The sequence below is a fragment of the Mustela nivalis genome (assembly GCF_964662115.1).
Source record: "Mustela nivalis genome assembly, chromosome: X".
Classification (NCBI taxonomy): Eukaryota; Metazoa; Chordata; class Mammalia; order Carnivora; family Mustelidae; genus Mustela; species Mustela nivalis.
In genome coordinates, this window is record NC_139040.1 from 21,314,113 (window position 1) to 21,340,147 (window position 26,035).

General features: G+C 37.7%; 1 long non-coding RNA gene and 1 pseudogene across 2 annotated transcripts in view; one reads left to right on the top strand and one right to left on the bottom strand.

Moving 5' to 3' along the window:
* LOC309856298 overlaps positions 1 to 25,711 on the top strand; it is a 323,654-nt gene extending 297,943 nt beyond the window's left edge. The window contains exon 4 of the long non-coding RNA XR_014307146.1: positions 25,563 to 25,711. This is a non-coding gene — a long non-coding RNA (uncharacterized lncRNA). The remainder of the gene's footprint in view (positions 1 to 25,562) is intronic.
* Positions 9,524 to 9,894, bottom strand: LOC309855856 (large ribosomal subunit protein eL31 pseudogene; annotated as a pseudogene). Its single transcript has one exon. The product of its transcript is annotated as a large ribosomal subunit protein eL31 pseudogene (transcript).
* Positions 25,712 to 26,035: the final 324 nt, after the last annotated feature.

The following is a 26,035-nucleotide window of genomic DNA, read 5'->3' on the forward strand; positions in this document are numbered from 1 at the left end:
TAGAATACAATTCATACCTGCCATGAGATTTTTTCTTCTCCTCCTTTCATTGGCTTCTGATACTCAGAAAAAGAAATCAAACATATAGCAGTTTGCTTTTATGATTCCTATCTTGATTTTTTTTAAAGATTTTATTTATTTATTTGACATAGAGAGATTACAAGTAGGCAGAGAGGCAGGCAGAGAGAGAGAGGAGGAATCAGGCTCCCTGCTGAGCAGAGAGCCCGATGCGGGAGTCGATCCCAGGACCCTGAGATCATGACCTGAGCCGAAGGCAGTGGCTTAACCCACTGAGCCACCCAGGTGCCCCCTTATCTTGATTTTTCATCTGACTTCCCATCACCATTATATCAGTGCTCAAGCAAATGAAAGCTTTCAAAAATAAAGATCCTTAAAGGCCATTGGTTACAAAATAGAAGAGATGATTGTCTGATGCAGAGACTCAGCTCAGTCTATCTTTACTTGTAGATCATTTTTTTAAATTAAAAATGCAGTCTATCCAAGGAGATAGCAATCTTCTTTGTGAAGAGAAACTTTTATTAACTAATCCACTAATTGATATGAAGTTTTAAAGTAACTTTCTTTTTGAGACCTATAAAACAAGATAAATGTAAGCTTGAATCCAGTTACCATTTACAAAAAATTTAATAGCATCCTGTTAACAGCCCAGATGAGAGAGACCATGTACATCTCAATGATCCTTGGTCTTATTTTCATTTTAGTTAATACTCTGACAACTCTCTCTCCCTCCACCATCTCTACTTCCCACAGCAGAATAAGGTAAAAAAGGGTGGCATTTCCCTAGCATTTACTGCCCCTTGGCTTTTTAAACTAGACTGATCCACTTGTGAACCACATCATAAGGGCTCACAAAGGTTGTTGGACAGCCACTGAAGCCTGGCATAGGTCCAGCTTCCTTGTGCAGGATAGTAGGAAGACTCAGAGTGACATAACTTTCAGGTAATGAAATGACCTTTGGTTGAGAATATATTTCATCTTAAAGTGAGGTATTAGGATGCTGTTTTTACAAGTAAAAAGACAAATATTAATGTTTTATGTGAATTAACCTAATAACAGTTGGGCATGGACTCAGATACATACCATTGTTTATTCATGTCACTAGTCTTTGGAACTATGGATAGAGACTTAAAGGCAAAACTTAATTACATCTAGTGTTTGTACAGAAGAGTGTTATCCATTAATTAATTATCCATTAATCTCACTTTTGCTATTTTCTTCCTTAAATTTTTCTTCTTTTCACTTTCCTTTTTGTTTTTCTTCTTTTCCTCTATTGTGTCACTTTTTTCTTTTTTTTTTTTTTTGGTACTCTTGTTGTTACTCTTGATTTCTCTAGATAAGTAGTTAAGAGTGGAGATTGGATCCTGCTTTGACCATTCACTTCTTACATGACCCTGGGCAAAAAATTTTATTTACTTATTAGAGAGAGAGAGAGCACAAGCAAGAGCGAGCATGAGTTCGGTGGAGGGGCAGGGGAAAGGGAAAAGCAGACTCCCTGCTCAGTGTGGAGCCCAATATAGGACTAGATCCCAGGACCTTGAAATCGCAACCTGAGCCAAAGGCAGATACTTAACTGACTGAGCCACCCAGGAGCCCCAAGACAATCTCCTCTTGCTGTAGGTTATCCACCTGTAAACTTGGATAATCACACTTGCTTCATCAGGTTATTTAAAAGATTATATGAGATAATATGCATAAAATATTTAGTTCTGTGCCTAGCATGTGGTAAATACTTAATTTTAGCATTATTATTTTCTCTTTTCCTTCTTCCTTTTATTTTTTATTTCTACCACATATTTTCATATTATTTTTTACTGAATCTTGTTCTCATCAGTATTGAATCTGATTCCTTCAGCTTTGCTAGTTTTTCTTACCCACTGTATAGCTCTAAGAAGGTACTTGACAACTTGGACTCTGTGATACGTTTTTCAACCTCTTTCCTCTAACCCTGCCTCCATTTGGAAGTCAGAGTGGTTTTTCTAAAATGCAAATATGACCATGTAATTCTCTGTCATAAATCTGCCCATGGTATATAATATTAAATCCTTATTGTGGAATACAAGGGCATACACAGTATGGTTTCTATCATCAATCAGACTTCATCTCTGCTACTGATATAGTCTATAAAAATAGGTCATGTGGATGTGCTGGTTCCCAAGAAACCCACACTCAGTTTTCTGAACCATTGCATATCTTCTCCTACTCTTCTACCTAGCAGACACTAGTATAGTCATCAAGATCCAGCCACAAATCTTTCCCCAACTCTCTTATCTGGATTTGATTCTTCTGTTTACTTTCACAGAATTTTGTTTAAAATACTATTACAATGATAATGGCATTCCTTTTTAAAAAGGCTTATTTTAGAGAGAGAGAGTATAAGCCTTAAGAGAGGGGACAGAGGTAGAGAATTTTGAAGAAGAATTCCTGCTGATCACAGAGCCTGTTGTGTGGGGCTCTATCCCACGATATCATAACCTGAGCCAAAACCAAGGGCCAGATGCTTAACTGACTTAGCCACCCAGGTGCCCTATCCTATCACACTCTTAATATGGATCTATCTCTATAGATTGTGAGCCCCTGAAAACAAGGCTCTGTTTTACTCCTTTTTATTATTTCTGAATCCTATAACTAGCCTGTCACTCAACAAGGAAACATATTCTATTTATAAACTAGTCTTCAACATGGGGGCTTAAGTGGGTAGGAGAAGAATCAATGAAACAAGATGGGATTGGGAGGGAGACAAACCATAAGTGACTCTTAATCTCACAAAACAGAGGGTTGCTGGGGGGAGGGGGGTTGGGAGAAGGGGGGTGGGGTTATGGACATTGGGGAGGGTATGTGCTTTGGTGAGTGCTGTGAAGTGTGTAAACCTGGCAATGCACAGACCTGTACTCCTGGGGATAAAAATACATGTTTATAAAAAAAATTTTTTTTTAATTAAAATTAAAATAAAATCCTAAAAAAAGTAAGTGGTTACAAATGAAACCAACAAGCAAACAAACTAGTCTTCTATCAATTTGGATAAGATTATTGTTTGGTGGGGTGCCTGCGTGGCTCAGTGGGTTAAAGCCTCTGCCTTCAGCTCAGGTCATGGTCCCAGGGTCCTGGGATTGAACCCCACATCGGCTCTCTGCTCAGCAGGGAACCTGCATCCTCCTCTCTCTTTCTCTCTCTGCCTACCTGTGATCTCTATCTGTCAAATAAATTAAAAAATCTTAAAAAAAGATTTATGTTTAGAGCTTTTGCCCATATAGCTGATGTGATTTAAGTCAAATTTCATGAAAATATGATTTATTATATATATATATATATATAATGGAATATTACTCAGCCATAAAAATGAAATTTCATCATTTGCCACAATATGGATGGAGCTAGAGGGTATTATGCTAAGCAAAATAAGTCATAGAAAGACAATTATCATATGATTTCACTCATGTGTAGAATTTAAGAAACAAAACAGAGGATCATAGGGGAAGGGAGATAAAAATAATAAGAAGAAGTCAGAGAGGGAGATAAGCCACAAGAGACTCTTAACTAGACGAAAAAACTGAAGGTTGCTGGATGGGAGGTGGGTAGGGGTATGGGGTAACTGGGTGATGGGCATTAAGGAGGGCACTTGATTTAATGAGTACTGGGTGTTATATGCAACTGATGAATCACTAAACTCTACCTCTGAAACTAATAAAAAAAGATAAGTTAACTTTCATGTCTTTGCCTAATTGCAGATGATCCCACAGAAAAGTTGCATAATGAACCTTACTGAACATCTTTGACAATGGGCAGGTAATTCTAATATATATAGGACTGTACTATGTGAAGACCAGGGGTAGACAAGGATGACATTTTATTTTATTTTATTTATTTTATATTATTAAAATATTTTTTGGATCTTTTGTTTATTCTTTCTTTTAAGTAAGCTCTATACCCTATGTGGGACTTGAACACACAATCCCAAGATCAAGAATCAAATGTCCTACTGACTGAGCCAGCTAGGCAGCCCAAGGATGAACTTTTAAGCCCCTTTTTATCTAAATTTGGGACTCTATTTTAACAAGGCATGGAATTAGTAGGTCTTGGGAAGTGCTTGAAAATTTTGACCGATTATTCCTTTGATTGCCTTTCTTTTTGGTGTTTTCTGATAATAGGATAAATGTTAAGAAATTTTTTATTTGGAGGAGGGCATCGGTGAGGGATGGTATTTTGTCTTTCAGTTTTGCTCACATACTGGCCTCCTTTCAGATTTGAAGGGATGCCTTTTTGCTTTTTGGTTTTACATCTGAGTCATTACCTGGCTGGCTTACGAGTAATTTTCCAGTGGAAATTAAATATAATATTTCCATTCTATCAGGACTTAAGGAAACAATCCTAAGAAAAAGAGAGCTAAAAAACTTTGGGTCAACAAATTTTAAAGCACATACATACAGAGGTCACTGGGTTCTAAAGGAAGAGTAGAATCTGGATATGGGATTGTTGGCTATCACTTATGCTAGTAGAAGGTGATAAACTGGAATTTATTTCTGCAGGAAATAATGAAGAAAATAGCTGGGGACAAGAAGAAAGACTTAGCTATGTCTCCAGGAGAGATGCAAAATGCCCCTGGAAGTCTGAGGACTGAGACAAAGAGCTAAATGCAGTGGGAGACAAAATGAGAGAAAAAGAAATATACATGTTTATTTGCTGACCAGTGAACAATGAAGAGAGAGAAAGAATAAATAAGGAAATGGAAATGTAGAGGTAGGAAAGTCCCAACAAACTGCCTGATTTCAATGTTGGCATTTTGGCAAATACTCCAAGCTCAGTTAAACAATCTCCAAGAACCTTGGCACCTATAGGAATCTGGGCATCCTTAAAAAATACATTCATCCCAAGAGGATGTATGGTTGACTCATGGAGACACTATTAATTTTGAATTAAATTCCATTTCATCTGAACAACTGCTGCAAGCAGGCCAGGCAAATGTCTGATGAAATGAGCTACATGTGAGAATTACAAGATCCAGACAGTCTTTGTTTTATCAATAAACCTCTGTGTGATTCAGGCATGTCACTTCTCTCTCTTTTTCCTCTCCTTTAAAAGTGAAATATATTAAACTTTAACCTATATGCCTCAAGGCTGGTTGTGAGAATCAAATGATCTAGAAATGAAAATTATGATTACAGAGGCCTCTGTCAGGTTACTGGGCTCAGATCCTACATTTAAGCTCTATTGCCATTATCTAGAAGTGGGACTTTTTCTCCAGAAGGATACCAGAGGATCATCACAGATTAAGCAGTAATGGCCTCAATCTCTTCATCTACAGGCCAACAACAACACTAGCAATTGTGTGTATAAGATGGCTTTAAATGTTAGAAATGATAAAGCCATGCATTTCCTATGGTATTCATTATGAAAGCATTATACACCTCAAAGGTCAGGACTGTCCTCTAAGCACATTCTGTATGGTTCTAGGAGAAATAAAACAGAAATAAACAAACTCAGTAGCCTTAAAGCTTTGCTAATCCCTAAAGCCAAATTCATTACAAGCAGAGAGCACAAATTGAACTGCTAGAAGTAAGGAGTGTGGGGGCACGTCTTGAGATGTTTACATTTTGCTGAACGAAGAAAAGAAATTCCATCTTTTTTTCCCCCTGCATACAAAAGTGGTATACTTTGGATCCAGTAGCAATCTTCTGGAACTAGTTTCCTGCTTCTTTTTGTTATCCAGATGAATCCTTGGAACTCCCATTTCAGAAGCTTCTGCCCTCCCACTAGTCCTCAGACATGGTGGTGCAGTGAAATGTAGAGCCACACTATCATTTCAGAGTGGTAGGGGTAACCTCAGCAGCCTTCTCTACCTATTCAAATATCTCTGGAAAAATATGGGATCTTCAGGGAATTTGGAGTGTCTCAAGCCTAGGTTGGATTTTCTAAAGGAAGTGAAATACGTGGGTCAGAGGGTAGTAATTGACTAGTGCCTGATGTGTTTCCATTGACTGCAGGAGTAAGAGGGTTTTGAAGTGCAAAAGTGTTTTTTTTTTCCTAATTATTTTGGGGGTAAAAACACTTAAATTTTTAAGTGAACAATATAGTGCTTTTTAAAAAAAAATTAATTTCAATTTTTCAGTGTTCCAAGATTCATTGTTTTGCACCATAACCAGTGCTCCATGCAATACATGCTCTCCTTAATACCCACGACCAGGCTCACCTAATGCCCCAACCCCAACCCCTCCAAAACCTTCAGTTTGTTTCTCAGAGTCTACAGTCTCTCATGTTTCATCTCCCCCTCCGATTTCCCCCAATTCACCTTTCCTTTCCTTCTCCTAATGTCCTCCATGTTATTTCTTATGCTCCACAAGTAAGTGAAACCATATGATAATTGACATTCCCTGCTTGACTTATTTCACTCAGCATAATCTCCTCCAGTTCCGTCCATGTTGATACAAAAGTTGGGTATTCATCCTTTCTGATGGAAGCATAATATTTCATTGTATATATGGAGCACATCTTCTTTATCCATTCATCTTTTGAAGGGCATCTCGGCTCCTTCCACTGTTTGGCTATTGTGGACATTGCTGCTGTGAACATTGGGGTGCATGTGCCCCTTCTTTTCACTACATCTGTATCCTTGGGGTAAATACCCAGTAGTGCAAATGCAGGATCATAGGGTAGCTCTATTTTTAATTTCTTAAGGAATCTCCACACTGTTTTCCAAAGTGACTACACCAACTTGCATTCCCACCAATGGTGTAAGAGGAGTCCCCTTTCTCCACATCCTCTCCAACACTTGTTGTTTATTGTCTTCTTAATTTAGGCCATTCTAACTGTTGTAAGGTGGTATCTCAATGTGATTTTGATTTGAATCTTCCTGATGGCTGATGATAAACATTTTTCATGTGTCTGTTAACCATTTGTATGTGTTCTTTGGGGAAGTATCTGTTCATGTCTTCTGCCCATTTTTTGACATTTTTAACTTTTTTTTTTTTGAGTGTTGAGTTTGAGAATTCTTTATAGATCTTGGATATAACCCTTTGTCTGTAGTGTCTTTTGTGAATATCTTCTCCCATTTCACAGGTCTCCCCTTTGACTCCATGCACAAGAAGGGAAATAATCAAGATTAGAGCAAAGATCAATGAGTTAGAAACTAGAGATACGGTAGAACACATCAATAAAACTAGAAGCTGGTTCTTTGAAAGAATCAATAAGATCGATAAACCACCTGCCAAACTAATCCAAAAGAAAAGAGAGAGAATTCAAATTAATAAAATTATGAATGAAGGGGGGAGAGATCATGACTTACACTAAGGAAATACAAACAATCATCAGAAATTATTATCAACAGTTATATGCCAATAAGTTAAGCAACCTGGACAAAATGGATGCATTCCTGGAAACCTATAAACTTCCAAGACTGAAACAGGAAGAAACTGACAACCGGAATAGACCAATATCTAATAATGAGATTGAAGCAGAGACCAAAAATGTCCCAAAAAACAAGACCCCAAGACCTCACAAATTCCTGGGGAATTCTATAAGCATTCAAAAAAGAAATAATATCTATCCTCTTGAAGCTGTTTCAGAAAAACAGAACAAGAAGGAAAACTTCCAGACTATTTCTGTGAAGCCAGCATTACCCTGATGTCCAAACTAGGTAAAGACCCCATCAAAACTGAGAAATTCAGACCAGTATCCCTGATGAATATGAGTGTCAAGATTCTCAACAAGATCCTAGCTAATAGGATCCAAGTGCATTAAAAAGTTTACCGAACATGACAGGTGGAATTTATCCCTAGGTTGCAAGTGTGCTTCATCATTTACAAATCAATGAGATAGAACAAATCAATAAGAGAAGAGAGAAGAACCACATGATCCTCTCAATGGATGCAGAAAAGCCATTCGACAAACTGCAGCATCCATTCCTGATTAAAACGCTTCAAAGTATAGGGATAGAGGGAACATTTCTCAACTTCATAAAATCTATCTATGAAAAACCCACAGCGAATATCATTCTCAATGGGGAAAAGCTGACAGTCTTCCCTTTGAGATCAGGAACAGGACAAGGATGCCCACTTTTGCCACTGTTGTTCAACATAGTAATAGAAGTCGTAACATCAGCAGTCAGACAACAAAAAGAAACAAAATGTGTTCAGATTGGAAAAGAAGAAGTCAAACTCTGTGTCTTCACAGATGACAAGACACTTTATATGGAAAACCCAAAAGACTCCATCCCCAAACTACTAGAACTCATACAGCAATTCAGCAATGTGGTAGGATACAAAGTCAATGTACAGAAATCAGTTGCTTTCTTATACACTAACAATGAAAATATAGAAAGGGCAATTGGAGAATTGATTCTACTTACTGTAGCATCAAGAACTGTAAGATACCTGGGAATAAAACTAACCAAACAAAAGAGGCAAGGGATCTGTACTCGAGGAACTACAGAACACTCAAGAAAGAAATTGAAGAAGACATAAAAAGATGGAAGACCATTCCATGCTCATGGATCTGAAGAATAAACATTGTTAAAATGTCTATACTGCCCAAAGCAATCTATGCTTTCAATGCCATCCCAATCAACATTCCACTGACATTTTTCAAAGTTCTGGAACAAACAATCCTAAAATTTGTAGGGAATCAGGAAAGACCCCGAATTGCTAAGGAAATATTGAAAAAGAAAAAGAAAACTGGGGGTATTATGTTGCCTGATTTCAAACTTTACTACCAAGTTTTAATCACCAAGGCAGTACGGTACTGGCACAAAAACAAACACATAGACCAATGGAACAGAGTAGAGAGACCAGTAATGGGCCTGCAACTCTATGGTCAAATAATCTTCAACAAAGCAGAAAAAAAAATATCCAGTGGCAAAAAGATAGTTTCTTCAATAAATGGTGCTGGGAAAATTGGACACCTATGTGTAGAAGAATGAAACTTGACCATTCTCTTACACCATACACAAAGATAAACTCAAATGGATGAAATACCTCAAGATGAGGCAGGAATCTATCAAAATCATAGGCAGTAACCTCTTCAACATTAGCCACACCAATTTCTTTCAAGACATGTCTCCAAAGAAAAAGGAAACAAAAGTGAAAATTAACTTTTGGGACTTCATCAAGATAAAAGGCTTCTGCAAAGCAAGATAAAAGGCTTCTGTACAGCAATATAGTGTTTCTTATTATAGGTCCAATGTTGTACAACAGATCTCTAGAGCTTACACATCTTGCTTAACTGAAACTTCATGGCTATTGATTAGTAACTCCCCATTTCTTCCTCCTCCAGCCCTGGTCACCACCATTCAACATTTAAAAGTGGAATCATGCAGTATTTGCTTTTCTGCGATTGGCTTATTTTAGTTAGCATAATGTCCTCAGGGTTCATCTCTGTAGCTATATTTTGCAGAATTAGCTTTTTTTAAAGGCTTAGTAATATTTTTAAAAAGGCTTAATAATATTACAATGTATGTATGTACCACATTTTCTTTTCATTTTCTCAGTTTTATTCCTTTATTTGACAATCAGCATTAGTTCTTATCTACATTAATTATCTGTAGATTTTTGAAAGTGGTGACTGGTACATAGGCAAGCACCTTATAGACCTTGTTTGGTGAATCTTCATTCTTGTTGCAATTCTGGGCAACCACACAAGGATATGGCATGGAAAATTCCTTATTACTCTGGTCCAGACAACTTTGTCAAGCCTGGTGTCAATGTGCACATCTGGAGTTCCCATATCCTGCATGGAAAATTTTGGGATCCCTTTGAGTGCCTGAGGAGCATGCTTCTTGAAACCCACTCCATGGATGTGCTTGTGAATGCTGATACTTTTTTTTATGATCACTACCTCAATGATGGCAGAAAAGCCCTTCTTCTTGCCACCCTTTGCAGGAGCCATTCTGCTAGGCCTTGGTTGCAAAGCATACCACATTTTCCTTATTCATTCATCTGTCCATAGACATTTTCACCTCTTGACTGTTTTGATTAGTGCCACAATGAATATGGAAGTGCCAAAATTCTGATTCTGAAACTTTGAGATTCTGATTTCAATTCTTTTGGGTAAATATTCAGATGTGGATTACTGGTCTATAATAAAATTCTTATTTTTAATTTTATGAGAACCTCTATACTACTTTCCACAGTGTTAGCACCATTTTGCAATTGCACCAACAGTGTTTAAGGGTTTCAATTTCTCCATATCCTTGCCAATGCTTCTTCTCTTTTCTATTTTTCATGATAACCATCCTGACAGATGTGTGATGATATCTTATTGTAGTTTTGCTTTGCATTTCCCTGATGATTAGTAACACTGAGTAATTTTTTTTTTCACGTACCTTTTGGCCTTTCTATGTCTTCTTTGAAGAAATATCCAAGGTCCTTAGCCCACTTTTCTTTTTTTTTCTTTTCTTTTTCTTTTTTGTTTTTAGATTTTATTTATTTGACAGACAGAGATCACAAGTAGGCAGAGAGGCAGGCAGAGAGAGAGAGGAGGAAGCAGGCTCCCCTCTGAGCAGAGAGCCCGATGCAGGGCTCAATCCCAGGACCCTGGGATCATGACCTGAGCTGAAAGCAGAGGCTTTAACCCACTGAGCCACCCAGGCGCCCCCCCTCTTAGCCAACTTTTAAATTGAATTATTAGCTTTTAAAAATTTGTTTGTTTTGCTATTGAGTTGTAGGGGTTCCTACATATTTTGAAGATTAACCCCTTATCAGATCTATCTTTTGAAAATATTTGCTCTCACTCCATAAGATGTGTTCTCACTCTGACTTTTGTTTTCTTTGCTGTGCAAAAGCCTTTTGCTTTTTATGTCTAATCCATGAAATCATTGCCAAGACCAAAGTCATGATGCTTTCTCCTAAGTTTTCTTCTAAGAGTTTTACAGTATTGGGTCTTATGTTTAAGTCTTTAACTCATTTTGTTAACTTTTGTGTATCAGGTAAGATCAAAATCCAGTTTCATTCTTTTGCATGTGGCTATCCACTTTTTGCAATGCCATTTTTTGAAGGAAGTGTCCTTTGACCATTGTGTATTTTTGGCACCTCTGTCAAAGATCAGTTGACTATATATGCATGGACTGTTTTCTGGACTCTCAATTCATTTACAGTGGTCTATATATCTGTTTTTTTGCCAGTACAATACTCTTTTGATTATTGTAGCTTTGTAATACATTTTATAATCAGAAAGTATTTTGCCCCAGCTTTGTTCTTTCTCAATACTGATTTGGCTATTCATGGTCTTTTGTGGTTTCATATAAATTTTAGAATTCTCTATATTTATAAATAATGGTACTTTATAGTTGTTTCATTAGATCTGTAGATTTCTCCAGATAGAATGGATATTTTTCACAATATTAAGTTTTTCAATCAATGATCACAGAACATATATCCATTTGCCTATGTCTTTAATTTCTTTCATCAAAGTTTTATAATCTTAACAGGTTAGTAACTAGTATGGAGTTTGAATCAGTAATCAAAAATCCTGGTAAAGTCTCTCATGGTTCTTCTCCCACTCCAACTAACATAACAACAGCACCATCAACAACAAAAATCCCTGTAAAGAAAATCCAGGACCAGGTGGCCTTCTGGGTGAATTCTATCAAACACTTAATGAAAAATAATGACAATCCTTCTCCAATTATTAAAGAGGAGGAAATACTTCCAAACTCATTTTATGAGGCCAGCATTACCCTGAATCCAAAGCCAAACATAACAGCACAAAAAAAGGAAAACTATAGCTCCGTATCTCTAATGAATATAGAAATCTTCACCAAAATACTACAGAACCAAATCAAATAGCATGTTAAAAGGATCATACACCATTACCAAATGGGACTTGCCTCTGATGTGCAAGGATTCAACATACAAAAATCAATTAATGCAAAACACAACATTAACAGAATAAAAATCACATTTATCTTAATAGATTTACCAAAAACATTTGATGAAATTTATTATCTGTTCATGATAAGAACTCTTAACAAACTAGGAATAGATGGGAAACATCTCAACATTAAAAGGTCATATATAGGGACACCTGGGTGACTCAGTGGGTTAAAACCTCTGCCTTCAGCTCAGGTCATGATTGAGCCCTGCTTCGGGCTCTCTGCTCAGTGGGGAGCCTGCTTCCTCCTTTCTCACTCTCTGCTTGCCTCTCCGCCTACTTGTGATCTCTCTCTCTTTCTGTCAAATAAATAAATAAAATCTTAAAAAAAAGGTCATCTATAACCCAAAGCCTGCTGATACCATTATATTCAACAGATAAAAGCTTTTTTTCTATGATCAGGGATAAGACAAAGATGCCCACTCTCACCACTTATATTTAAATTAATATTGGAAGTCATAGTCAGAGCAAGTACTCAAGAAAAAGAAATAAAAGGAACCCACATTAAAATGAGGAAGTAAATGGGGCACCTGGGTGGCTCAGTGGGCTAAGTCTCTGCCTTCGGCTTGGGTCATGATCTCAGGGTCCTGGGATTGAGCCCCACATTGGAATCTCTGCTCAGCGGGGAGCCTACTTCCTCCTCTCTCTCTCTCTCTGCTTGCCTCTCTGCCTACTTGTGATATCTCTCTGTTAAATAAATAAAATCTTTTAAAAAATGAGGAAGTAAAATTATCCCTGTTTGCAGATGTCATTATCTTATGTAAACTCTAAAGACCCCATTAAGTAGAACTGTTAGAACTAATAAATTCACTAAAGTTGAAGGATACAAAATGAACATACAAGAGTTAATTACTTTTCCATACTCTAACGATATGCTATTTGAGAAAGAAATTAAGGAACAATCCCATTTACACTAGCATCGGAAAGAATAAAGTACTTAATAATGTTTTTAATATAGTCAAATTTATAGCTTCTGGATAAAGTTATAGTTAGAATTTTTCAGCTAAGTTTATAAGTGGATTATTGAATGTTTTATTCCAGTTTTTTTGTGTTTTTTAAAATATTTTAATATTTAATCCATTTGGAGCATATCCTGATGTATACATGAAGTATGGTTCCAATTTAACTTTTGCAGATAACTATTCAGTTGTCAAGAATTATTTATTGAACAGGTTTCCCCATGCATTATGGTTTATTTCTAGACTTTATATTCTTTTTCAATTATCTGCTTATTTGTAAACTGTATTACAGTTTTGATTATCATAATTTTAAAATAAATTTGGATATATATATGTCTGTCCCTTACTCACAGTTCTTATTATTTCAGGGTTTTCTTCTCACCTGAGAGTCCTGTTTATTAAATTTTATGTGAGTTCTAGAAACTACTTCTCTAGTTTTCCCTACAACAAAAAATGCTAACTTTATTCAGACATGTTAAATTTATAAAATAACTTAGGAGTGGTTGCAATTATAATGAAATTAAGTTTACATATCTAAAACATCTTGTGTATGCAAGGTTTTGGAATTTTATGTTCTCTTTATCCTCTCTAACATGATCTGTTCTTTAACTATTTGTTCCATTTTCATTTTATATTATTTTACTTTTAGAGGAGTGAAGAGGCAGGTCTTTAACAACTTTTCCAAATTCCTTAGTGGAAATCAGCTTGTTTGGATTTTTCTCTTTTCTTTTTTTTTTTAATTTTTATTTTTAAATATAATTTTTTATTTTTTATAAACATATATTTTTATCCCCAGGGGTACAGGTCTGTGAATCACCAGGTTTACACACTTCACAGCACTCACCCAAGCACATACCCTCCCCAATGTCCATAATCCCACCCCCTTCTCCCAAACCCCCTCCCCCCAGCAACCCTCAGTTTGTTTTGTGAGATTAAGAGTCACTTATGGTTTGTCTCCATCCCAATCCCATCTTGTTTCATTGATTCTTCTCCTACCCCCTTAACCCCCCATGTTACATCACCACTTCCTCATATCAGGGAGATCATATGATAGTTGACTTTCTCCGCTTGACTTATTTTGCTAAGCATGATACGCTGTAGTTCCATCCACGTTGTCGCAAATGGCTAGATTTCATTTCTTTTGATGGCTGCATAGTATTCCATTCTGTATATATACCACCTCTTCTTGATCCATTCATCTGTTGATGGACATCTAGGTTCTTTCCATAGTTTGGCTATTGTGGACATTGCTGCTATAAACATTCGGGTGCACGTGCCCGTTTGGATCACTATGTTTGTATCTTTAGAGTAAATACCCAATAGTGCAATTGCTGGGTCATAGGGCAGTTCTATTTTCAACATTTTGAGGAACCTCCATGCTGTTTTCCAGAGTGGCTGCACCAGCTTGGATTCCCACTAACAGTGTAGGAGGGTTACCCTTTCTCCGCATCCTCGCCAGCATCTGTCATTTCCTGACTTGTTGATTTTAGCCATTCTGACTGGTGTGAGGGGATATCTCATTGTGGTTTTGATTTGTATTTCCCTGATGCCGAGTGATATGGAGCACTTTTTCATGTGTCTGTTGGCCATCTGGATGTCTTCTTTGCAGAAATGTCTGCTCATGTCCTCTGCCAATTTCTTGATTGGATTATTTGTTCTCTGGGTGTTGAGTTTGCTAAGTTCTTTATAGATTCTGGACACTAGTCCTTTATCTGATATGTCGTTTGCAAATATCTTCTCCCATTCTGTCAGTTGTCTTTTGATTTTGTTAACTGTTTCCTTTGCTGTGCAAAAGGTTTTGATCTTGATGAAATCCCAATAGTTCATTTTTGCCCTTGTTTCCCTTACCTTTGGCGTTGTTCCTAGGAAGATGTTGCTGCAGCTGAGGTCCAAGAGGTTGCTGTCTGTGTTCTCCTCAAGGATTTTGATGGATTCCTTTCGCACATTGAGGTCCTTCATCCACTTTGAGTCTATTTTTATGTGTGGTGTAAGGAAATGGTCCAATTTCATTTTTCTGCATGTGGCTGTCCAGTTTTCCCAGCACCATTTATTGAAGAGGCTCTTTTTTCCATTGGACATTCTTTCCTGCTTTGTCGAAGATTAGGTGACTGTAGAGTTGAGGGTCTATTTCTGGGCTCTCTATTCTGTTCCATTGATCTATGTGTCTGTTTTTGTGCCAGTACCATGCTGTCTTGATGATGACAGCTTTGTAATAGAGCTTGAAGTCCGGAATTGTGATGCCACCAACGTTGGCTTTCTTTTTTTCAAAATCTCTTTGGCTATTCGAGGTCTTTTCTGGTTCCATATAAATTTTAGCATTATTTGTTCCATTGCTTTGAAAAAGATGGATGGTACTTTGATAGGAATTGCATTAAATGTGTAGATTGTTTTAGATAGCATAGACATTTTCACAATATTCTTCCAATCCAGGAGCATGGAACATTTTTCCATTTCTTTGTGTCTTCCTCAATTTCTTTCATGAGTACTTTATAGTTTTCTGAGTATAGATTCTGTTCCTCTTTGGTTAGGTTTATTCCTAGGTATCTTATGGTTTTGGGTGCAATTGTAAATGGGATTGACTCCTTAATTTCTCTTTCTTCTGTCTTGCTGTTGGTGTAGAGAAATGCAACTGATTTCTGTGCATTGATTTTATATCCTGACACTTTACTGAATTCCTGTATAAGTTCTAGCAGTTTTCGAGTGGAGTCTTTTGGGTTTCCACATATAGTATCATATCATCTGCGAAGAGTGATAATTTGACTTCTTCTTTGCCGATTTGGATGCCTTTAATTTCCTTTTGTTGTCTGATTGCTGAGGCTAGGACCTCTAGTACACTGTTGTATAGCAATGGTGATAATGGACATCCCTGCTGTGTTCCTGACTTAGCGGAAAAGCTTTCAGTTATTCTCCATTGAGAATGATATTTGCGGTGGGTTTTTCATAGATGCCTTTGATGATATTGAGGTATGTGCCCTCTGTCCCTACACTTTGAAGTTTTGATCAGGAAGGAATACTGTACTTTGTCAAATGCTTTTTCAGCATCTATTGAGAGTATCATATGGTTCTTGTTCCTTCTTTTATTGATGTGTTGTATCACATTGACTGATTTGCGGATGTTGAACCAACCTTGCAGCCCTGGAATAAATCCCATTTGGTCGTGGTGAATAATCCTTTTAATGTACTGTTGAATCCTATTGGCTAGTATTTTGTTGAGTATTTTCGCATCTGTGTTCATCAAGGATATTGGTCTATAGCTCTCTTTTTTGATGGGATCCTTGTCTGGTTTGGGGATCAAGGGGATGCTGGCCTCATAAAATGAGTTTGGAAGTTTTCCTTCCATTTCTATTTTTTAGAACAGTTTCAGGAGAATAGGAATTAGTTCTTCTTTAAATGTTTGGTAGAATTCCCCCGGGAAGCCGTCTGGCCCTGGGCTTTTGTTTGTTTGGAGATTTTTAATGACTGTTTCAATCTCCTTACTGGTTATGGGTCTGTTCAGGCTTTCTACTTCTTCCTGGTTCAGTTGTGGTAGTTTATATGTTTCTAGGAATGCATCCATTTCTTCCAGATTGTCAAATCTGTTGGCGTAGAGTTGCTCATAGTATGTTCTTATAATAGTTTGTATTTCTTTTGTGTTAGTTGTGATCTCTCCTCTCATTCATGATTTTATTTATTTGGGTCCTTTCTCTTTTCTTTTTGATAAGTCGGGCCAGGGGGTTATCAATTTTATTAATTCTTTCAAAGAACCAGCTCCTAGTTTCATTGATTTGTTCTATTGTTTTTTTTTGGTTTCTATTTCATTAATTTCTGCTCTGATCTTTATGATTTCTCTTCTCCTGCTGGCTTACGGTTTCTTTCTTGTTCTTTCTCCAGCTCCTTTAGGTGTAGGCTTAGGTTGTGTACCTGAGACCTTTATGTTTCTTGAGAAAGGCTTGTATCACTATATATTTTCCTCTCAGGACTGCCTTTGTTGTGTCCCACAGATTTTGAACCATTGTATTTTCATTATCATTTGTTTCCATGATTTTTTTCAATTCTTCTTTAATTTCCCGGTTGACCCATTCATTCTTTAGAAGGATGTTGTTTAGTCTCCATGTATTTGGGTTCTTTCCAAACTTCCTTTTGTGGTTGAGTTCTAGCTTTAGAGAATTGTGGTCTGAAAATATGCAGGGAATGATCCCAATCTTTTGATACCGGTTGAGTCCTGATTTAGGACCGAGGATGTGATCTATTCTGGAGAATGTTCCATGTGCACTAGAGAAGAATGTGTATTCTGTTGCTTTGGGATGAAATATTCTGAATATATCTGTGATGTCCATCTGGTCCAGTGTGTTGTTTAAGGCCTTTATTTCCTTGCTGATCTTTTGCTTGGATTATCTGTCCATTTCAGTGAGGCGAGTGTTAAAGTCCCCTACTATTATTGTATTATTGTTGATGTATTTCTTTGATTTTGTTATTAATTGGTTTATATAGTTGGCTGCTCCCACGTTGGGGGCATAGATATTTAAAATTGTTAAATCTTCTTGTTGGACTGACCCTTTTATTATGATATAGGGACCTTCCTCATCTCTTATTATATTCTTTGGCTTAAAATCTAATTGATCTGATATAAGGATTGCCACTCCTGCTTTCTTCTGATGTCCATTAGCATGGTAAATTCTTTTCCACCCCCTCACTTTAAATCTCGAGGTGTCTTTGGGCTTAAAATGAGTTTCTTGGAGGCAACATATAGATGGGTTTTGTTTTTTTATCCATTCTGATACCCTGTGTCTTTTGACAGGGGCATTTAGTCCATTAACATTCAGGGTAACTATTGAGAGATATGAATTTAGTGCCATTGTATTGCCTGTAAGGTGACTGTTACTGTATATGGTCTCTGTTCCTTTCTGATCTACCACTTGTAGGCTCTCTCTTTGCTTAGAGGACCCATTTCCATATTTCCTCTAGAGCTGGTTTGGTGTTTGCAAATTCTTTCAGTTTTTGTTTGTCCTGGAAGCTTTTATATAATTTTTTTTAAAGATTTTATTTACTTATTTGACAGAAATCACAAGTAGATGGAGAGGCAGGCAGAGAGAGAGAGAGGGAAGTAGGCTCCCTGCTGAGTAGAGAGCCCAATGTGGGACTCGATCCCAGGACCCTGAGATCATGACCTGAGCCAAAGGCAGCGGCTTAACCCACTGAGCCACCCAGGCTTCCCCTCCTGGAAGCTTTTAATCTCTCCTTCTATTTTCAATGATAGCCTACCTGGATATAGTATTCTTGGCTGCATGTTTTTCTCGTTTAGTGCTCTGAAAATATCATGCCAGCTCTTTCTGGCCTGCCAGGTCTCTGTGGATAAGTCAGCTGCCAATCTAATATTTTTACCATTGTATGTTACAGACTTCTTTTCCCTGGCTGCTTTTAGGATTTTCTCTTTGTCACTGAGACATGTAAATTTTACTATTAGGTGACGGGGTGTGGGCCTATTCTTATTGATTTTGAGGGGCATTCTCTGAACCTCCTGAATTTTGATGCTTGTTCACTTTGCCATATTGGGGAAATTCTCCCCAATAATTCTCTCCAGTATACCTTCTGCTCCCCTCTCTCTTTCTTCTTCTTCTTGAATCCCAATTATTCTAATGTTGTTTCGTCTTATGGTGTCACTTATCTCTCGAATTCTCCCCTCGTGGTCCAGTAGCTGTTTGTCCCTCTTTTGTTCAGCTTCTTTATTCTCTGTCATTTGGTCTTCGATAGCAGTAATTCTTTCTTCTGCCTCATTTATCCTAGCAGTGAGAGCCTCCATTTTTGATTGCACCTCATTAATAGCTTTTTTGATTTCAACTTCATTAGATTTTAGTTCTTTTATTTCTCCAGAAAAGGCTTTTCTATCTCCCGAGAGCGTTTCTCTAATATCTTCCATGCCTTTTTCGAGCCTGGCTCGAACCTTGAGAATTGTTGTTCTGAACTCTAGATCTGACATATTACCAATGTCTGTATTTATTAAGTCCCTAGCCTTTGGTACTGCCTCTTGTTCTTTTTTTTTGTGGTGAATTTTTCCGTCTTGTCATTTTGTCCAGATAAGAATATATGAAGGAGCAAGTAAAATAATAAAAGGGTGGCAACAACCCCAGGAAAATATGCTTTAACCAAATTAGAAGAGATCCCAAATCGTGAGTGGGGAGAAAGGGGTAAAAAGAGGTTCAAAAAGGAAGAAAAAAAAAAGAAAAAGAAAAAAAAAAGTAAAGAAAAGAATTAAAAAAAAAGAAAACAAATAATGTAAAATATAAAAAAGAAAAATATATATATATTAGATAAACTAGTTAAAAAACGTTAAAAAAGAAAAAGGTAAAAGTTAAAAAAAATTTGAAACAGAAGTTAAGAAAAAAAACAAAAAATGAAAAAGAAAAAAATTAAATTAACTGCAAGACTAAAAAAAATCACAGGGAAAAAGCCATGAGTTCCATGCTTTGCTTTCTCCTCCTCTGGAATTCTGCTGTTCTCCTTGGTATTGAAACCGCACTCCTTGGTAGGTGAACTTGGTCTCGGCTGGATTTCTTTTTGATCTTCTGGGGGAGGGGCCTGGTGTAGTGATTCTCAAGTGTCTTTGCCCCAGGCGGAATTGCACCGTCCTTACCAGGGGCCGGGGTGAGTAATCCGCTCGGGTTTGCTTTCAGGAGCTTTTGTTCCTTGAGTGCTTTCCGTAGAGTTCCGGAGGACGGGAATACAAATGGCGGCTTCCTGGTCTTCATCCTGGAGGAGCCGAGAGCCCAGGGCCCCAATCCTCAGTGCGCCCTCAGAGAACAGTGCCCAGTTACTCCAGTCTGCCTGATCTCCGGCTGCGCTCCAATTCACGGAGCCTGCGACTGGTTCAAGATCCCCGAGCTGTGATCTTACTGTCGGCTCTGTCTCTGTACCCGGCTTTCCCGTTCCAATACCCGCAAGCTCTGCAACAATCAGACACACCCGATCCTTCTGTGACCCTGCGGGACCTGAGGCCACGCTGACCCCGCGTGGGCTTCGCCCCGGTTTAGCCTCTGGAGCGATGTCTCTCAGTGGAACAGACTTTTAAAAGTCCTGATTTTGTGCTCCGTTGCTCTGCCACTTGCCGGGAGCCGGCCCCTCCCCCCGGGGTCTATTTTCCCGTCGCTTTGGATTCACTTCTCCGCAGGTCCTACCTTTCAGAAAGTGGTTGTTTTTCTGTTTCCAGAATTGCTGTTCTTCTTCTCTTCGATCTGCCGATGGATTTGCAGGTGTTTGCAATCTTTATATAAGCTATCTAGCTGATCTCCGGCTAGCTGAAGTAGTCTCAGCCTGCTACTTCTCCACCATCTTGACTCCTCTCTGGACTTTTCTCTTTTCTAGTGTCAGTTTTGATTAATTACACTTTTATAGAAAATTACTCACTTCATCTTGGCTTGTATTTTTATATAAGTGGCCTCATAATTAAAGCAAAATCTAATCTTTTAGCAGTTGTTTCTTTAACAAACTCCCAAATTTTAGTGGTCTAACACAGTAAAAATGTCCTATGCATACAGAACCCAGTATAGGTATTTCTGGTAATTGGGCAGACTTCTATGTCCTTTAGGTCCCCAGACTCCTTCTATTGTATGGCTTTGTCATCTACAATGACCTCTGAATCTTTGACTGAATCATCTGTCTCCTACTGACAGCTATGAGATGAAAAAGTAGGGACAGATGGAAGGGTTTTGTAGGTTGGGCCAAGGTGTGGTGTATGTCAATTATACACACCATCCATTGTCCAGAACACAATCATAGGCTCATATTTCACTATAAGTAAGCCTTGGAGTTGTAAGGTAGCTTTTTGTCCATAAAGTAAAGGAAGTAGATTTTGGTGAACACTTTGCTATCTCTACCATACTGGTTTCTCTAAAAATTGTATATATAAAGATTTTTTGTTTTGTTTTGATTTTATAATAATTCCTAGGAGTGGATATGGGAAGATGTTGAAATTATGATTCCTTGATGTAATTGGAAACCTATATAACAGTGAATAAGGAGATGGACTTGAATGTAAGACAGACACAGACTCAAGTTTCAGTTCTATGCCAGTGAGATGTTCTTACCCAAGTTGTGTAATGGAGTATAATAATGGAACCTACCTCAAAGTGTTGTGAAAAGTCAATGAAAAGATTAGTGTAATGTTATTAATTTTGGAACTGACAGTATTGTTATGATTAGTAATAATAGTAGCATCATGTTGTTAAGCAGAACACAAGTTGGTCTGTGAGGAGTTAGAGGCATGAGAACAGATTCACTTAAGATATATGTGGGCTGAAATAGGTAAATGCCCATTCGGAAGTAGCAATTGAAGAGGCAATGGTTTTCTATAAACCTTTATAACATTGATCAATACAGTAAGCCTTCTTTTAACCTTCAGAGGCTCTGTGTGGGAACACAGTCTTGCTCAGGCCTTACTTTTATGTTGTATGTTTTAGAAAACTTCTTGGATTGCTGCTGTTTGATTCTAGGCCATGTCTCCACCAGAGCTCTCTGGGCAGTAAAATCTTAATTCAACGTTTTCTTCTACCTGATCATTATATGTTAAACTACATGCTACTCACTATCACATCATATCCCTTTCCTACTTTAAACTCTGTATACAGAGTCACATCTCCAGTAAACCTGTCTTGATTGGTAGCATGGTTATTCTTCTTCCTCATTGACTGTACTTTTTCCCAGAAAATATCCTTCAGTAGACTTTCTGATTATGCACTTTCCAGTTCCTGGAGAAGAAAAATCAACCTTTACTTGTATTTATGTACTTGGGCAAAAATTAGATTTTCAGGTTCTCAGGGACATAGACAAGGGAACTTTTTCATATTCTATGTTCTTTGTGTCCCCTAAAGAGTACCTAAAATTGATTTTTCACACAGTGGCCATTTGGGGGCAAGTTGAGCTTTTAACTAACCATTTCATTATATCCCTAGAGCACTGTCAACTTCTTCAAGGAAAGAAGTAAAAACAATGCTTGTACTTTCTGCTGTTTCTCTAAAGGAGAGAGAGGTGATAAAGGACCAAGAAATTTGTCAGAAATTTTCTCAAAAATGTTCACAAAGCCTGTGAAAAGATACATGAGTCAGAGTCCAGGAGCACTGCAAATAAGAGCTTCCAGTTGTTCTTTACCATGGAGTCATTGGCAGTACTATTTTATCAGCATCAATATGTGATAATATGCACAGAGTGTTGTCATCCAGGGAAGGTAGCTTGAGTCTTGGTGTCTAAAATTTCTTAGGGCTCCGTGTTGTCTGCCCATATGATGGACCTTTACTTTCTAGGCCCTCCGGAGATAGAACTGATACTGCATAGAGGACCTTTAGTCTCCATTCCCGTTTGAAGTAAAGTGCACACTGCATAGCCCAAAGTCACTGTCCAGAAATCACATTTTTAGTCTGTCCAGTGGCCAAGGTCTCCAGGTAAAGATACTCTTGTTGGACATGATATTCCAGGGGTTTAGAGATTACCTCCCAGAAACCAAGGGCAAAGGCCAGATTTATTTCTGAGCAAGTTTACATTCTTTAAAGATTCGTTATCTAGTCGGAATCTCCTCTTGATTCTGTACCAGCAGGTGGAATGCTAAGATTGAAACCACTGAGTAAGCTGCTATTATTTTTATATTACAGAAAGTAGATAGTGATGTAAGCACATAAAATACTGTTTAGTGGTCTGGCATTCTGTTACTTTGCTTAGTTTATCTTGTTTTTGTTGTAAGGCTGTCCAAGTCTAATCACAAGCAGGATAGGTAGTATTTATGTGTTGTGATATGAAAGACAGAAAAAGAAATACCATAACAACAAAATTGTTCCTTCATATGTCAAAGGCACAGATCAGAATCAAATGAGCTCTTAACATTTTTTCATGTGTCTATTAGCCATCTGTATGTTTTCTTTGAAGAAGTGTCTGTTCATGTTTTCTGCCATTTTTTGACATGATTATCTGTTTTTTGGGTGTTAAGTTTGAGGAGTTCTTTATAGATCTTGGATACCAGCCCTTTGTCTGTAGTGTCATTTGTGAATATATTCTCCCATTCCGTGGGTTGCCTCTTTGTTTTGTTGACTGTTTCCTTTGCTGTACAGAAGCTTTTGATCTTGACAAAGTCCCAAAAGTTCATTTTTGCTTTTGTTTCCTTTGCCTTTGGAAACAGGTCTTGAAAGAAGTTGCTGTGGCCAATGTTTAAGAAGTTACTGCCCATGTTCTCCTCTAGGATTTTGATAGATTCCTGCCTCACATTGGGGTCTTTGATCCATTTCATGTTTATTTTTGTGTATGGTATAAGAGAATGGTCAAGTTTCATTCTTCTATACATAGCTGTCCAATTTTCCCAGCACCATTTATTGAAGAGACTGTCTTTTTGTCACTAAAATTTTTTTCTACTTTGTCAAAGATTAGTTGACCATGGAGTTGAGCATCCATATCTGGGCTCTCTATTCTGTTCCACTGATCTATGTTTCTGTTTCTGTTCCAGTACCATGCTGTCTTAGTGACCATAACTTTGTAATATAGCTTGAAATCAGGTAACGTGATGTTGCCAGTTTTATTTTTGTCTTTCAACATTTCCTTAGCAATTTGTGGGCTTTTCTGATTCCATACATATTTTAGCATTGTTTGTTCCAGCGCTTTGAAAAATGCTAGTGAAATGTTGATTGGGATGTCATTGAAAGTATAGATTGTTCTGGGCAGTATAGACATTTTAACAATATTTATTCTTCTGATCCATGAGCATGGAATGCTTTTCCATCTTTTTGTGTCTTTCTCAATTTCTTTCATGAGTGTTCTGTAATTCCTCAAGTATGGATCCTTTACCTCTCTGGTTAGGCTTATAAGGTATCTTATGGTTCTTGGTTCTATAGTATATGGAATCGATTCTCTAATTTCCCTTTCTATATTTTTATTGTTGGTGTGTAAGAAAGCAACTGATTTCTGTGCACTGACTTTGTATCCTGCCAATTACACATATACAATGGAATATTATACAGCCAGCAGAAAGGATGAATATCCAGCTTTCGTATCAACATGGATGGGACTGGAAGAGATTATGCTGAGTGAAATAAGTGAAGCAGAGAAAGTCAATTATCGCATGGTTTCACTTATTTGTGGAGCATAAGGAGTAACATGGAGGACATTAGGAGAAGGAAAGGAAAAGTGAGTTGGAGTAAATCGGAGGGGGAAAGGAAGTATGAGAGACTATGGAGTCTGAGAAACTGACTCAGGGTTTTGGAGGGGTGGGGGAGGGGGGATGGGTGAGCCTGGTGGTGGGTATTAAGGAGGCCACATATTGCACGGAGCACTAGGTGTGGTGCATAAACAATGAATCTTAGAACAGTGGGGAAAAAAAAACAACAACCAACCATACAAACAAACAAACCCAAGTGATCATCTAGTTCAGGTGTTGGCAGACTGTCTTGGGGTCAAATCTGTCTCTCTGCCAAATTACATTCAAATTGTAATTTGAACAGCCATGTCCCATTCATTTATGTATTGTCTATGGCTGCTTTCATGCTACAGTGGCAGAACTGAATAGTTGTGATAGAGACTGGATGACTGCAAATACTTCACTAGGGACTGCCTGGGTGGCTCAATGGGTTAAGCCACTGCCTTCAGCTCAGGTCATGATCTCGGGGTCCTGGGATCGAGTCCCGCATTGGGCTCTCTGCAAGGCAGGGAGCCTGCTCCTTCCTCTCTCTCTCTACTTGTGATCTCTCTCTGTCAAATAAATAAAATCTTAAAAATAAATACTTCACTGTCTGGCCCTTTACAGAAAAAAAGTTTGCTGACCTCAGGTGAACTATATCTTAATGCAGATGGAGTAATTAAAGTCCAAATTGGAGAAATATTATTAAGTTAGGCAAATAACTACTCTGATTTATATTGGGCACTATTGAAGGCAATTGAGATACATCAGGGAACAAAAAAGATAAAAATTTCAAATTAATTAACAGATAAAAATTTCAGATTAATTAAACTAACAATTATACTAAAATATTATTGTTAGCAATTAATAATGCCATGGAAAAAGAATAGCAGGTTAAAGGGGAATTGGAGTGTGAAGTGGGAAGAGTCAAAACTTTAAATAAGGTGATGAGCGTAGGCTTTACTAAGAAGTTGAGATTTTAGAAAAGATTTGAAAAGGGTAGGGTGAGCATTGGAGACACCTGGGAGAAAACATTTTCAGGCAGAGGTAAATGCTCATCCAATGCCTGATCAGAGATGTTCCAGCAATAGACAAGCTGAATGAAGTAAAGTGAGTGAGGAGGAAGATAGTAGGAGAAGAGGGAAGTGAGGCAATGGAATGCCAGATGCCACTGGGTTTGTAATGCTATTGGAAAACTATGAATAAAATGATGGACAAATGTGGATTATGAGCAGATAAGTGACAGCTGACTAGGATTAATATTTTAGCTTCATTGTTGAAGATAGTTAAGGGAGTGAAAGTGAAAGTAAATGATCCATGTGATGCTTATTTTTATTTATTTATTTATTTATTTATTTATTTATTTTTGCCAACTTGGCTAAGGCATACCCAGATAACTGGTAAAAAATTATTTCTGGATGTGTCTGTGAGGGTGTTCAGGAAGAGATTGAGATTTGAATTGGCAGAATGAGTAAAGATTTTCCCTCATGATTATGGTGGACATCATCTAGTTGGTTGAGGGCCTAAGTAGAACAAAAGAGCAGAAGAAGGGGAAATTTACTTTCTCTGCTTAAGCTAAGACATTCATCTTCTGCCCTCAGGCATTGACACTCCTGATTTTCAAGCCTTCAAATCTAGTCTGAGACACTAGTCCTCTCATTCTCTAGTCTTCAAGCAAGGACTGGAACTACACCACCAGCATTCCTGGGCCCCAGCTTACAGATGGAAGATCATGAAACTGTACCTCCATAATCAGGTAAACCAATCCCTCATAATATGCTTCTTCCTGTATATCTTATATATTTCCTGTTGGTTCTGTTTCTCTGGAGAATGCTGACTAATCAAGCCAGTTATGAAGTTATGATAGTAAGCTAGCCTAGAGATGATGTTGGCTTCTTTTTAGCAGTGGATGAGATGAGAAGTTATCACATTCTAGATTTATTTAGACAGTAGAACCAAACAAGATTTGCTAAATGGTTGGCTGTGGGTATAAGAAATAGAGAGAAGACAAGGTTTTTTGGTCTGAGCAACTGGAAGAATGGAGTTGTCAAAGTCATACAGGAAGTTGGTAGAA